This window comes from Camelus ferus, chromosome 35, assembly GCF_009834535.1.
Source record: "Camelus ferus isolate YT-003-E chromosome 35, BCGSAC_Cfer_1.0, whole genome shotgun sequence".
Lineage (NCBI taxonomy): Eukaryota > Metazoa > Chordata > Mammalia > Artiodactyla > Camelidae > Camelus > Camelus ferus.
In genome coordinates this window covers 18,760,413-18,776,011 of record NC_045730.1, presented here as the reverse complement: position 1 = coordinate 18,776,011, position 15,599 = coordinate 18,760,413, and the positions used below count along the sequence as shown (strand labels likewise).

General features: G+C 38.8%; 1 protein-coding gene across 41 annotated transcripts in view; it reads left to right on the top strand.

Moving 5' to 3' along the window:
* Window positions 1-15,599, top strand: part of ZNF438 (zinc finger protein 438) — a 144,169-nt gene that overhangs the window by 36,058 nt on the left and 92,512 nt on the right. For 32 of the 41 annotated variants that reach the window (XM_032473784.1, XM_032473780.1, XM_032473779.1 and 29 more), the window contains one exon: window positions 3,870-4,285. The exons of 7 other annotated variants lie outside the window; for them this stretch is intronic. The gene's annotated coding sequence lies outside the window, so the exon portion shown is untranslated. The remainder of the gene's footprint in view (window positions 1-3,869; window positions 4,286-15,599) is intronic. 2 more of the 41 variants (XM_032473795.1, XM_032473766.1) reach the window with 1 other exon arrangement.

The following is a 15,599-nucleotide window of genomic DNA, read 5'->3' as shown; positions in this document are numbered from 1 at the left end:
GACATGAAACAAACCTAAATATCCATCCACAGATGACTAGATAAAGCAACTGTGGTATATTTATACAAAGGAATACTACTCAGCCATAAAAAATAAAATAATGCCATTGCAGCAACATGGATAGACCTGGAGATTGTCATACTAAGTGAAGTAAGCCAGAAAGAGAAAGAAAAATACCATATGATGTCACTAATATGTGGAATCTAAAAAGAAAAAGAAAAAAGAAGACACTAATGAACTAATCTATGAAAGAGAAATGGACTCACAGACGTAGTAAACAATCATGGTTACCGGGAGGAAGGGGGTGGGAAGGGATAAATTGGGAGTTCGAGATTTGCAAATATTAAGTACTATATATAAAATAAATAAACAACAGATTTCTTCTGTACAGCACAGGGAACTACACTCAATATCTTGTAGTGACCTGTAATGAAAAAGAAGATGAGGACGTGTGTATGTATGTGTGTGTGTGTGACTGAAACATTGTGCTGTACACCAGAAGTTGACACACTGTAAACTGACTATACTTCAATTTTTTCAAAAAGTGTTGTTTTTGGAGACATGCTTTACTGTTCAGCTGACTGGTTGTTGTTTTATGGTCATTGAAAGTATAAATGAGAAAAGCTAATAGGTACTGAGCAGTGTCTGTGCACCAAGTATTTTATTTACCATGATCTCATTTAATCTTCACAAACACCTACGAGACAGTTTGGAATCTCCATCATAGGTGAGGCTAGGAGCAGGGCAGGTGTCTCCAGGCCAGCCCTGAGGGTAGGGGCAGAAACAGCCAGTACCCGTGGTGTGTGGTATCTACAGTTCAGTTTAGAATGTTGCCAGCCGCCGGTGCACCCAGAATCCATGGACACATGGTAAATTTCAGGTGACTTCAACTCTCCAGTGTAAAAGGATGTCTAATCACACCAGGTGACCTAGAGCAGATTCCCCTGGGGGTGACAAGCCTGGCGTACAGCCTCCTGCCCCCCGTTCCAGCCTTGCTCTGGCTCCTTCTCCTGTTCCCCGAACTTGTCACTTGTTCTCTGTCACCTGATTAATTGCTGAACACTCACTCATTGTGTGCTTCATTGATCACCCGCCAAGAACTTTTGGCAGCTCTGGGGAACATGATCTCAGCATGCCTCCTGGTCAGAGTTGGGCAACTCGAAGTTGTTCGTGGGGGTGAAAACTTGGATTCGGAAGCTAGGACACATGCCAGAGGCCAAGGATGGGGTAATTGAGCAGCTGGCATGTGATATGTGGCGATCCAGAGTCAGTCTGCAGGCCAGGAGTCAGAAATAGAGTTGCCCGTGACTTTGAAAGTGGTTTTTGAAGAAGATTATGATGGCTGGCTATGGGTTTTGTAGTTTGTAGATATAAAATAATTCCAGTTGCTTTTTGAGGAAGACTAAGAATGTTGCCAACTGATTCATTGTAGCGTTTGTTACACTGGGTGAAAATATTTCTCTCTGTAACTTTGCCCGTTCGGTTCTAGCTCTGTCTTCCTGCGGCTTTAAATTTCCAGTCCCTCGTAAACTTGAAAGCATAAAATACATGTCAGATACAAAATCTCCTTTGCTCCCACCTCTCCTTCATGGTCTCTGAAAGTTGGCATTCTTTACAGCTTGGCTCTTGTCTGCCTTCTACATCATTCTCTTTGTGATGTCACGTGATCCCTCACTTTAAATGCCATCTGTCCTCCCAGGTTTATTTCTTCACCGTAATTTCTCCCTTGAGCTCCAGGCTCCCACCTGTGCCTGCCTATTCAGCATCTCTATTCGGAGGTCTAATGAACCTTGCATACCTAACGTGTCTGCGCTGAAACTCTTGAACTGTCTTCCCCAAGCCTGTTCTGCCTCCTCCTCCTCCTTCATCTCAGTAAGTGGTCCACTCAGTTGCTCAGGTCTAAAACTAGAAGTCACGTTTGATTTTTTCTCTTTCCTTCTTAACCCACATCCAGCCTATCACTAAGGCTTAGAGACTTAGATGTCTTCCAAAATACATCCCAGATCCCCTCTGCTGCGCCCCCCCCCCCCGGCCAACTACTCTGATATAATTTAACTTATCACCATCATCAGTTACTCAGCTGATAGGCATAGTCTTCTACTTGGCCATCCTAATCTCCTTGTGCCTTTCCGGTCAGTTCTACATATGGGAGCAAAAGTCTTGTTGTTGTTGTGGTTGTTTCAGTGTTAAACAGTTCCTGCTATTCCCCTGTCCAGAACCCTTCAGTGGCTACCCATCACACGCAGGATAAAATTCTGTGTCTTACCCTGTTCTGCCGGGCCCCATGTGCTCTGCCCTGGCGTTTCCTCCTGGCTCCCAGTCCTGCTCATTTTGCCCTAGGCACAGCTGCTCGCTTGCTATTTCTTACATTCTCCAAGTTTGTTTGGAATCAGCTAAATCCCTCCTACGCCCCCTCCCCCCTCATTCCAACCAGTTCAGCCTTTAGCCAGGTACCAGAGGAGACGGATTTCCAGAGACGTAAGTTTCCAAGGCTCTCTAGTGCATGTAGAGGGAGAGGTGGCCCTAGAAGTTTTGCAGCTTTGTTATTCCACATTTCTGTAACTTGAATTGCTTTCAAGTGTAAGAGGGGCTGGAGACCTAGAGCTGCAGAAAGACATGGCTGGGATTGCTGGGGAGAAGTGACTGGGAGAGAGAACTGATCAGTGAGCACTTTAGTGAATAAGTCGGTAACAATGACATCTGCATATAAATAGACCCGGCTGCTACCGAGGACAGTGGGTCCTTTGTCACAGGCAGTGTCAAGTTGAGGGTGACCGACCTCCGGGGATGTTGCGGAGGAAAAAGTGCTCTGGAGGAGGGGAGAGTGGTTATTAAGGGCTTCCCAACTCTGTGCTTTTATCGGGTCTTAGAATCTTCAGAGAAGTCATTCTCAGCATCCTCCTTGGGCTCATTCTCCTGGATTTGCTTTGGAAGCTTTTACCCCTAAAGCACGAAGCCCCTCTTAGGGGAGTTCCCACTATATGAGGTATGAAAGGAGCTACCGTCAAGCTAGTCAGGTGCACAAGTGCTCAGCCAAGGAATTCACTTTGAGGCATTTTTCCTTCTCTCATTTTTTATTTAAAATGGATTTTGATTGATTTTAGGTCCAAAATAAATTATATGTATATGCACAAATCCCTGAATGGATTCTATTTGTTTATTTATTTTTAATTTTTTTTTTTAGTGGAGGTACTGGGGATTGAACCGAGGACCTTGTGCATGCTAAGCACGTGCTCTAGCACTGAGCTATACCCTCCTCTCCCCACATAGATTTAGTTATTAAATAGAGTGTGCTGAATGTCAGAAGTAAAGAGCATGATATTTGGAAATAGCCTTTGGTCAGAGTTTGCTGGAGTGGGAAATTGACCTCGTCCTGTCCCTTAGACCAGAAACTCTTTGAGAAATAGACACTGTGTTCCAGTGTTTCACTGAGGGTGGTACAGCCATTCCCTCATCTTTCTCTTGGAAAGACAAAAATGTGATTTAAGTAATAGAGAACTTTAAATTACAAGTGCTTTTAGTTAGACCTGAATAAGGCTACCAACGCAAATGTAGATTTCTTATCACGGCGGGACGGCGGAACTTGGAAGGAGTGATACGGGGAAGAGTGACTTTTCAGGGCCTCTGTGGTACGGAAGTCCTCTCTACTGGACTGCTCTGGTAGCTAGCGCCTAGTAACAGGATGCCACATCCCGAAGTTGCCTCCCACCTGACCCGGCTCCCTGAGCACCCGCCCCAGTCCCACACGTGCTCGGCACCCCACGTGGAGTCAGCGTTCGGATGAATACACTGTTCTGACTCAAAGGAAGGCCTGAACCCTCTAACACGTTCTCACCTAGAGTCTCTCCTTGTTTCTCTGTCTCCTCCAGGCTCCTGACTTTGCTGCCCCCTCTCCCAGCACATCTCTCTCCCTCTTCGAGATTTGATGCCTTCTTGATTACTGTTTGGACTTCACCCAAACAAAACTGCTGCTCTGACCCAAAAACGTACAGTTGGGATTATTTCCTGCACTGACGTCCTGTCTTGACTTGAGCCAGGGACCCTCCCAGGAGGAGAGAAGCGGCAGCATCTCCTGGATTGGAAAGGTGCCAGGATCAGTGCACAGGTGTCACGGCTCGTCATCTCTTGCCCTAGACAATTAGATTAAGTTTTGTGCCTGGCCTTAGCAGAAGACCAGTTTATCTGCACTCCTCTTAAAGCCGATAATGAAGTACTAAAGAAAGGGAAAAAGCAATTTCTCAAATGCAGTGCACTTATCTGTCAGACTCAGCTGCTTAGACATGAGGTGAGATGAAAGATGTGTTTAACCTTCATATAGATGATGTTTGAAAGTTCAGACCTTAAGATGGAATATTAGGTTCACTTAGAGAATCTTTGTTTACTCATTTTTCCTCTCAGTAACAGTAGTAAACACAGACATAACTTACTGTGTTCTAAGTCCTTTATGTATTTTGGCTAATTTAATCTGCACGGCAATCCTGTGAGGTATATACTATTAAAAACCCCACTTAACAAATGAGGAAACTAATACGTCTCGGACAGTTTACATCATTGCGCAGTTACACAACTTGTTTTGTCAGAGCTGGGATTCGGGCTCAACTCTATGACCATTTGTTCTGTTGAGCTTTGAATTCTCTGACTGAATTCTAAGAAACCTGGTTAACTGGTTTCTCAGACCACAGCTAGTTAGAAGTTACAGATTATCTTGTAGTAGCTCACGGTGAAAAAGAATATGAAAATGAATATATGTATATTCCTGTATGACTGAAAAATTATGCTGTACACCAGAAATTGAGGCATTATAAACTGGCTATAAAGAAGTTACAAATTTAAAAGCGAATATAATGACCTAGGATCCCCACTTGAATATGTCCCTCCTAATACAATAATTACTCGTGAACGGGAAGATGTGCAGGGGAGTTCTGTGTGATGTTGTCATAGCAAAGTAACTGAAAGTAATACAGCAGATCAGTAACGGGGAAAATGATTAGGCTGAGGACTGACCGCCTTTCAGACCGTGACGTAGGTACAACTCACTCGGAAATCTTGTTAAAATGCAGATTTTGATTAACTCACTCAGAAATCTTGTTAAAATGCAGATTTTGATTAAGTTCGTGGTAGGGCCCAAGATTCTGCATTTCTAACAAGTTCCCAGATCATGCAAATGCTTCTACATGCAGCCCACTCTGAGCGGCAAGAATTTTGCTGTGCTCCTGGTATGTTTGTTAAGAACAGGGCCAGGGCCCAGGGGCGATGGGTGGGGTACCTTACCCTAGTCCAGTTCCTGGCAAAGAATCACATTTTTGGACAAGCTAGTGACTCTCAGCTATGTTTGTAACAGAATGAAAAGGAGGTTCAAAAGTGGGATGTGTACTGTTATTTCAATTTAAATTAAGACAGATGTATGCATGTATATAAATGTATGCATATATGTACGTGTGTATATGCTTAGCAATATTTGTGGGGACACATGCCTTATTTTCACAAGTACTATCCTCTTACTGATAGATTTACAGATGGCATATGTTTTCATCCTTATATATTTGGCATTTTTTAGTTTTCAGTCGTGAACCTGCATAATTTTCTAGATATAGATTATAATTATGAATGTTATTACAACGTCAGATAACTATATACTCAAATTTGGTTCGTAACAGCCTAGCCTGGGAGGAATCATTTTCTTCCTGCCACCTACTTACCTCTCTTCAACTGCCCTCAAATCATCTGCTCACTTTTTTTTCTCAATCAATGAATAAGCTATTTGATGGTTTAGTGGGGGCTTCATTGTAGGGCTTGTTAGGTACCAACACAAATAATAAAGCACAAATATTTTTAAGAATAAGAATAATCAGATGAATACTTTTTTGTTTTCAATTTTTGTAAATTTTTTTGGTATTCAATTCCTAAAGAAAAAAAATATTGAAAATAAGCACCTTTTATCTTGCCACCTCCTCTCCTGGTGAGGCCTGCTCAGCGGGGTTTTTTTAGAGGGACAGCAGTTCTCCTTTCAACCTTCAAAGTTCAGTAACCAAATGTAAAAGTGAAGGACCTGACTCTTGCTATGGCTCTGGGAAGGAAGTAGCAAGGAGGCAGGTTAGAATAGCCCTATGCATTCAAAATCTCACCTTGCTAGAGAGGTGGGTGTTGGACAGAGCAAGAATTTCCGAAATCTCCGTAGGGGTGCTCTTGAAAATTTGACTGAACACCAAACTGTGTATGCATAGGGTAAAACCCCCCCGAAACTGGCAAGGACACCTTGCCAGTGAGAAATGAAAAATTACCAGATCCCTGTAAGATTGAGCCCTCGAGTAAAGGTTCCTCTACACAAGCCCTAAAAGAGCTTAAAACTAAGCCGCAAAAGAATCATGTTAATCCACAAGTCACAACTGTCTGCCAGAAACCCAACACTCTTTAAACAAAGACAAGAAAATCCAGCGCTCAGCCAGATGAAATAACCCACGGATTGCATCCAATCAGGTATCACCAGGTAAACAAAGCAGCAGGAGAAAAAAAAAATCCCATAACCAGGAGCCAATAGAAATAGACCCTGAAATGACAGAGATATTAGAGTGAACAGATAAAGACATTACAACAATTATTGTAGGTATGGTTCATATACATGAGCATAATGAGGAATGAAAGAGAAGATAGAAGAAAGAAAATATTGGAGCACCCAGAGAAATGGAGTAATTGAAATAAAAATTTTACATGATGGGATTAAGAGCAGATTAGCTCTTTTAGGAGGAAAGTTCAGTGAACTTGAAAACTTAGAATTTAACCAAAAGCACAGAGAGAAAAAAAAGATTTAAAAAGATGAGCAGCAACTTGGTGTCTCATAGGATCATAACCCCGGGTATAACATAAGTGTAATTGTAATCTCAGATTTTAGGGGGAAGGTGAAAGAGAAAAAAAATAATGGCTAAAATTTCCCCAAATTTGAAGAAAATACAAACCCACGGGTCCAGAAATTCAACAGACCTTGGCAAAATACACACAAATATCCCCCCCCCCCAATACATCAAGAAAATTGCTGAAAATGAGTGATAAAGAGAAAATCTGAAAAACAGGCAGGGGGAATACAAAAGTATTATATACAAGGGAATAAAATCAAGAATGGCAGCAGACTTGCCATCAGAAACTGCAAACCAGAATGCAATTTAATAGCAATTTTCAAGTGCTAAAAAAATTGTCAACCTAGTATTCTATAGCCAATAAAAATATCTTTAGAAAGTAAAGGAGGGAAGAAAATAAAGGAGAAATAAGAACTCTAAAGGCAAAAACTGAAACAACTCATGACCAGCAGACCTGCATTGCAGGAAATATTAAAGGAAGTTCTTTAGGCAAAAGGAAGATGATACCAGTTGGAAATTTGGACCATGTGAAGGAATAAAGAAAGCTGCAAATGGTTCACGTGTGGATAAACATAACATTTCCCCCTTCTGTTGTAGTTTCTAAAGAAACTGGCTGGTTAAAGTAAAAAATAATGACAGTGTCTATCTAGTGAGATTTATGGCATATGTAAGAAAGTAAAATGTATGACATCAATGGTTCAAAGGATGGGCTGGGGGAAAGAAAACACACTGTGGTAAAGGGTCTCATACCTGAAGTGGTGTAATAATATTTTTTGAAGGTAGGTTGTCTTAAGCTAAAGAGAGCATCCACTAAAATGGTTTTCAAGAAAAGGGTTTTAACTAGTAAGAAACCAGTGGTGAATGTGAAATGAAATCCTAAAGATTAATCCGAAAGAAAAAAAAAAAAAGAACGGAAGGAACAAAGAACAAATGGGCCAAATAAAAGAAAACCTATAATGACGTGATAGGACTGAGTTTAGCTGTATCAGTAATCACGTTAAATGTAAATGATCTCCCCCAATCAAAAGGCAAAGATTGTCAGATTGAATAAAAAGCCAAGATAGCCTTCCAAATAGGTTAGAAATAAAAGGGTGGAAATGATGTACAGTGTAAGATCTAAGTATGAGAAAACTGCAGTGGCTGTATTAATATCAAAGTGGGCTTCATTACAAGTGGTATTAATAAGGGTAAAGAGGTACACTTCACAATGATAAATGGGTCAGTTCATCCAGAAGAAATAATAACCTTAAATTTAAATGAAACCAATACTACATTGTCAAAATACATGAAGCAGAAACTGATAGAACTGAAAGAAGAAATCAACAGATCTTCAGTTACAGTTGGAGATTCTAATACCCATGCCAGAATTGATGGAATTAGTAGAAAGACTATCAGGAAGGACATAGATGTACTTAATAACACTGTAAGCCAACGTGACTTCATTGACATTTATAGGACATTCTACTCAACAATAGCAGAATATGCATTCTTTTCAAGCACGCTTGGAACATTCGCAGATAGCCACCATGTGCTAATGTGTAAAACAAGTCTCATTAAGTTTAAAATGATGGAAATTTTGCAGAGCATATTCTGTGGCCACAGCATAACTAAGTTAGAAATCAATATCAGAAAGATAGTGTGAAAATCCTCACTATTTGTAATTACATCACATATTTCTAACACATTGGTCAGAAAAAAAGGGGGTGATGAAAAGATGTTTTGGAATGAATCACAATAAAAACACATCAGAATTTCTGGGATATATCTAAAGCATTGCTTAGACAAATATTTAACTTTAAATGCATATATTAGAAAAGAAGAAAGGTGTAAAATAATTGGTCTAAATGTCCACCTTAAGAAGCTAGAAAAAGAAGAGCAAATTAAAACCAAAGTAAGTAGAAGGATGGAAATAATAAACAGAAGAACAAAAATTGCTGAAATAGTAAACAGATGAACAACAGAGATAATCAAGGAAACCAAAAGCAGGCTCTTTGGAAAAAAATAATTAAACCTCTAGCTAGTCTAATCAAGAAAAATAAAGAAAAAGGTGCATGTTACTGAATTATAATATCAGGATTGAAAGAGGAGGCATCACCACAGATTCTATAGAAATTAAAGGCGTGCAGAAGGAATATTACAAACGTCTTTTGGAAATAAGTTTGAAACTAATGAGATGGATAAAGTTCTTGGAAAACAAGAATTACTGAAATATTCAGAAAGAAGGATAAAAATTAGACTAGCACCATATTTATTAAAGAAGTTAATTTCCTAGTTAAAAACCTCCCCACACAAACTAACCAAACAAAACCAAAACCAAAACCCCCAAAAACCTCTAAACCCATAATCCCTGTTTTAAATGGTGAATTCTCTCAAACATTTAAAGAAGAAATAACTCAGAAAATAGAGGAAGAAGGAACACTTCTCAGCTCATTTTAGGAGACCAGCATTATGCTAATACCAAAACTAGGTGAAGACTTTATAAGAAGAGAAAACTACGAACAAATATCCCTCATGAACATAGGTGAAACATTTGTTAACAAACCACTGGTAAGTCAAATTCAGCAGGATATAAAAAATGGGTTTATTATAGGGATTCAAGTTTGATTTAACGTTGGAAAATTCACTAGTGTAAGTTGTCACTTTAGCAGGAAAAGGGAAAAAAAAGCAACATGATCCTGTCAGTAGTTACAGGAAAAAGCATTGGAGTAAATTCAGCATTCACCCATGGTAAAATGTCTCAGAAAACTAAAAATAGAACAGGATTTTCATAACGTGGTGAAAGACATCTACACCTAACCTCTAGCTGAAATCACATTTAATGTCAAAGGATGGAATGCTTTCCTCCTAAGATAGGAAATATGCCTGTCTCCTCCCTCTGTCTGTCTAGTACTGTAATGGAGGCCCCGGCCAGTGTAACAAGCAATGAAAGCAACAAACGGCGTACAGATTAGCAAGGTAGAAATAAAAGGTGTTTATTTGCAGACTACGTTGTGATGTGTGGAGAAAATGCTAAGAAATCTCCCCAAAACCACTAGGATTTGTCATTTATTTGGCAAGATTGCAGGATACAAGGTAGATACAGAGAATCCATTGTGTGTGTATATACTAGCAATGAAAACCTAGAAACTGAAATTTAAAATTTGTATCAATATACAAGTGTCCTAGAAAAGTGAAAAAAATGACAATAATAATATTGGAAGGCTTTTTAGTACTTAATTTCAAGACTTCCTCTACAGCAAGATTCATCTTTAAAGCTACAGTGATTAAGACACTGTTGGCCTAAGGTAAACATACATATCAGTTGAACAGAATAGAGAATCCAGAAATAGAATCCATACGTATATACATGGTCAGTTGATTTCTGACATTGGTGCCAAGGTAATTCAGTGGGGAAAGGATGGTCTTTTTAACAGATGGTACTGGAACACCTCGATATTCAAATGTAAAAAAATTAACCTCAACCCTTACTTCTGTATACAAAAATAACTTGAATAGAATCATGGATCCAAATATAAAAGGCTAAAACTCTTAAAACTTTAAGAAAAAATTGCAGGAGAAAATATTCGTGAACTTGAGATAGGCAAAGATTTCTTGAGACCCAAAAAGCATGAACCAAAAAAGAAAAAGTGACAAATGGGACTCCCATCAAAATTTAAAACTTCTATTCTTCAAAAGACATCGTTAAGAAAATGAAAAGGCAGTCTTTAAACAGAGAACATATTCACAATACATATACCTGACAAACGACTTGTGGCCAGAATATATAAAGAACTCTTACAGCTCATTAATAATAAGGCGACCCAGTTAAAAATCTAGGCACAAGAAAACACAGGAAAAGGGATTCAACATAATTAGACATCAGAAAAATGCAAACCAAAATAATGAGATACTATTGTATATTCATCAAAACAGCTAAAATTAAAAATTCAAAAAGAACAGGTGTTAAGAATGGAACTTTCATATATTGCTCGATTAAAAAAAAAAGTTTGGCAGTGTGTTACAAGGTTAAACATATTATCATAAGATCCAACAATTTTACTCCTAAAAATCTACCCAAGAGAAATGAAAATATATGTTCATGCACCCACTTGTACATGAATGTTCATTGCAGCTTTATTCATGATAGCCTCAAGCTGAAAGCAACTTGGATGTCCATCAGCTAGTGAGTGGGTGAATGCACCGTGGTAGGTCCATATAGTGTTAACGCTACTCAGCAATTAAAGGGGATAAAGTACTGATACACACAACGACATGGATGAATCTCAGAAATAAGCAGGCAGATCATTGTCTGCAGCTGAGAGTGATGTGATTGGGCCTGGATGGGCACGAGGGAGCTTTTTGGTATGATCAGTGAGTTCTGTATCCCAACTGTGGTAGTGATTACATGGAGATATATATATGTTTGTAAAATTCACTGAAATGTACACTTAGAATATAACATATTTATACCTCCAGAATGTTGTTTTTAAAAAAATTCCACAAAATTTGAAAGTTACTTTACTAACAAAAGATTAAGTTCTGTCAAATATTAGAAGACCTCTGTGTGAGGCTGAAACTGAGTTGACCCGAAAATTACATTTAGATAAATCGGTATACCCAATATAAATAATAACACATGAATTAAATATCCTTAAACAAAGAAAGAGAGTTGATGAATTCTCAGCATACTTAGCATATGATTTGAGTATTGGAATGGGACCCTAGCATCCTTAGAATTCATTGATACACTTTTTAAATTTCTTAAATTGATATCAGGTTGTATCTTTAGTGCTAAGAAGAATCCCGCCAAAATGAAGTAATTACATATAATCCGCTCTTCATTTTGCTTTATTGTTCTTTTCTTTTTTTTTTTAACTAGAAAGAATATGTGGAAGATACTCTAGTGTCCCATAGAGTCTATTCTTTGTTTTAGGAGTGGGCCTCCTAGATTTATCTGAGCACATACATGGCTGCCCCTCTAGAAACTGCATTTATGATCAGTTTTGGTAAAGTTCCACAGAACTTTTTAAAGAAGTTGCCTTTTTTGTAAGATACCAAAATATTTATTTATTACGTTGTGCAACCTTTCTATAATCTTTTGCCTGATCTATCAAAGGCTTAAAGATATAAATCAGTTATTTCTTCCATTAATTTTTCTTTCTATTTTTGTCAGTTTTTTATTATGGTCTGTGTGTTAATGTATTATCTACTGTCAATATCTCAATTGAGAAATATATTTTATCAGAATAATATGACTTTTTTCCTAATGTATGTCTTGTGTTTTGTGTTTTAGTTGACATTAATATTGCTACCTTAGTTTATATTTCCCTATATATCTGTGTACTTCTTACTATATTTACCCTTTATTTGTCATTTATTTTAGATATATTTTCTATAAGTGGAGCATAGTTGAATTTCATTTTTCAGCCTAATGAGAGGAACCTTTATCTTTTAACAGATATTTTAACTCATTTATATTTGTTGTCAAAATTGATCTGTAATTAGTTTTATTTCATTGATTTCTTTTCTGTCACAAAGTCTTTTTATTTTCCATTGTGTTTTGGACTTTTTGCTATTTCGTTTAAATTTTGTCTTTGTTTAATTTCTTTTTGGATTTTGCCTGCTTTGAAATCTGCTATGGATTATTTTTAAGTATTTTTGAAATCTTAAATCTACATAGTATCTATAATTAACAGTCAAGAGTGAGATGGTATTTTTTGTTTTCCCTAAGTAGGAGATGAGAAATTTAATAAGATTTTATTTATCTGCTTCTCAGTTTTCATAAATATCTGAGATTTTATCTCAGACTGTTATTAAATTGCAATTTTAAATAATTTGTAAAATATTTTTCGATCATTTTTATAAGCATAAAAATTATGAAAACCCTGATTGTCACAACTTTAAATAAATTGCCATTGTTTTCCAACTCTATCAAAGTGAACCTTAAAGTCATTAAAAATATGCTATTGTGCCATATTACATTAGTTCACATTATTTTCTTGATTGCTCTCTGTATTGTATCTTAAAAAGTCACTTTTTCTTTTCATCGTTGCCCACCTTCAGGCCATTTCCCTGCTCAGTAGATCAGGAAGAAAGAAGAAATAGAAAAGTCAAATTTGAAATTAAGATGTCAAATTTGAAATTAAGATACCAAATTTTGTATTTGATGTTTGCTATAGCAAAATATAAGATTCAGAATAGGTTTGGGATTATTGAATTAATGGATTTTATGGTGATAAACATTGCCAGCTATTTACCAGTAAACTTGTTTTCTGAGATGTCCGTGTCAATTACCAGGTAGCCCAGGGCATAATCTTTACATTCTCATTGTTTGTTCGATGTCAGAGGCTGTCCTTTTGCTTTGAGTCTCTGATGGGCTTTTATCCCTACCTTGGATGCTCCTAGTCATGTAAGCTTCTTCAGGCGGCATCATCTCCATTCCCTCACTGTAATAAGGATATATTGTTACTTGTATATGGGGCTTCCCCATTGTTTCAGAATCTGCTTGAGGACTATTTAGGGAAGCAGGCTCTTGGAGGGCACTTAGCCTTGTCTTGGGAACAGTGTGGAAGGAAGAAACCCATAGCAATTGCAAGGGGTAATATCTTTAAGAAAATATAATGTTGCTAAGTTACTTTGAAATGGAAGACTGGTCTTTTTCCTATTTTTTTTAAACAGATAATTATGTAGCTGGACTACCAGAGAGTAGTGAGGTGAAGCTGAGAACAGTCTCTCCAGGATTGTGGGTCAGGGCGAAGTTCTTGGCAAGAGGCTCCCTTTAGTGTGGTATGTGGGAAGCAAATGGACCGAGGAGGCGGGAAGACCTTTATTCTTACTTTGCTTCTCTGTTTTTCTCTGTGACCATGGCAAACCTCTCAACTTTCCTGGGCCTCAGGCTCCATCTGTTAAATGAGGAAGATGACTCTCTCAGAGCCTTTCTAACTTTAAAACTGCAGGGCTGACTGGCACACCAGGGATAGCAAGGAAGTTTCCATTTGACAGCGTTTTTATTTTTAATTTCATTGAAGCAAAGAAGTCAGCTTAATTTCATCTTGTAAAGTCAAGAGGAATAAATCACTTACCTTCCTGCCTTGAGTAAGGAGAATGAGAAGGAGACATCATCTGTGACTCGTGTACTCGTGCTGTGACCTGATGTTAGTAAGTGACACGTGTGGTGGTGTGGTGGCCCAGTTACAACACCTGGAAGTCATCTGGTCATAGAATGAGTCAGAGGAATCTGAAATCACCATTTTTCCCTGAAAAAAAAAAAAACTGAGAAAGATGTATATCTAGACTCTGTGAAGGTTGCTGCCTTTTGCCCTGGGATGTGCACATGTCTCGAGATGAAGGGTCCTGGGAGATAGGCCCACAGTGTGGCCTTTGGCCAGGCATCAGCCTGGAGGCCATGCTGCAGATAGTGCATTGATGAGCTCCTTGGTGCTTAAAAAAAAAAAAGGCTGCTAGCACTGAATTCATGTTTCACAAGCTCAGCAATAGGAGGCTGCCCAAACTGGCTTTTTGTCCTGAGCTGAGCTGGGCCTGGTCACAAGCAGGGTGGGCAGAGAGAGTTTCCAATAATGAACATGTCACAATTGTGAAAGGGCTAGGAAACAGTGCTGACCGAATGAGGTCTATACAGCCGTCAAAGGGTGGCCCTTTTGAAGAAGGTCTTTGTTCGGGCTGGATTCTGGAGGATGCTTCCGACAAAGGCTCCATCCAGAGCAGCATGGAAAAAGATCGTGGCTTCTCTTCTCTGTAGTCATCACTTTGAACCTAAAAAGTCATTGAAAAGTCTTATTTTCTGCTCTATCAAGAGCTTCTAGGGAGAAAAGAAGAGAGAATTGTTTCATTTCAGAAATGCATTTTGTTTCAGTAAATAAAGACATGCTCTGAATGTCAAAATGGAATGCAAAATAAATTCAAAACTTAAATAAGAAAATGTAGGTGATAGGCTTTGGTTAAGTAACACTGGATGGTAGGCCCTTCTAGGGATACAGAGACCAACGTTCAGGAGCCTCCATCCTCAGGAAGTGAACTTGACTGAGGCAGACAGAGGAATGGCTAATCCGTGTTGTGTTCCAGCTGCATTTTCAAAGAGCATCTGCTGTATGCAGGACACTGGGCTAGATGTTGAGGCTACAGAGTGAGGTGAATAGATTCTCTGTTCTGAAGGCATCTGTAGCCCAGAGTGAGGTGTGTAACCAGGTACGTGGAGGCACACAGGGAGTCATTGGTAATTAGAATGCATGGGAGGGAATGAGGCCGGTGACCTTGAATGTGTTCTTAAAATAGAACTCAGTCTCAAGACAGCTATTCTGGGTTGTAGTAATCTGTGCTTGACCTTCTGCTCCCAGAGCTATATGGACGTTTCTGACGTTAAGGATAATAATAATAGCCAAGACTTTTACAGCCCTTCACTCTGCGTCAGGGACTGCCTAGTGCTCTAAGATAGCAGTTTATGTAGTCCTTGCACCCATCCTATAGGATGGTTTAAATTAATATTAGCCCAGAAACCGAGGCCCACTAGCAGGTGGGGGGGCTGGGGCTTGGTCACAGAGTTCACGTTCCTTGCCACCATGCTGGGTTAAGACCTCGAGCATCCAGGGAGTCAGCCGCTGGAGGAGCGACTGTTGTGGTTTTTGCAGATACAGCAGCTTCATATTAATGAGTCCACAGCTGAGCACCTGGGAGAGAAAAAAATTGTTGATACATGTGCCTTTCATTTTCTAGAAATGAAGCTGTGTATTAGCATTGTTGTTGTTGGAGTTG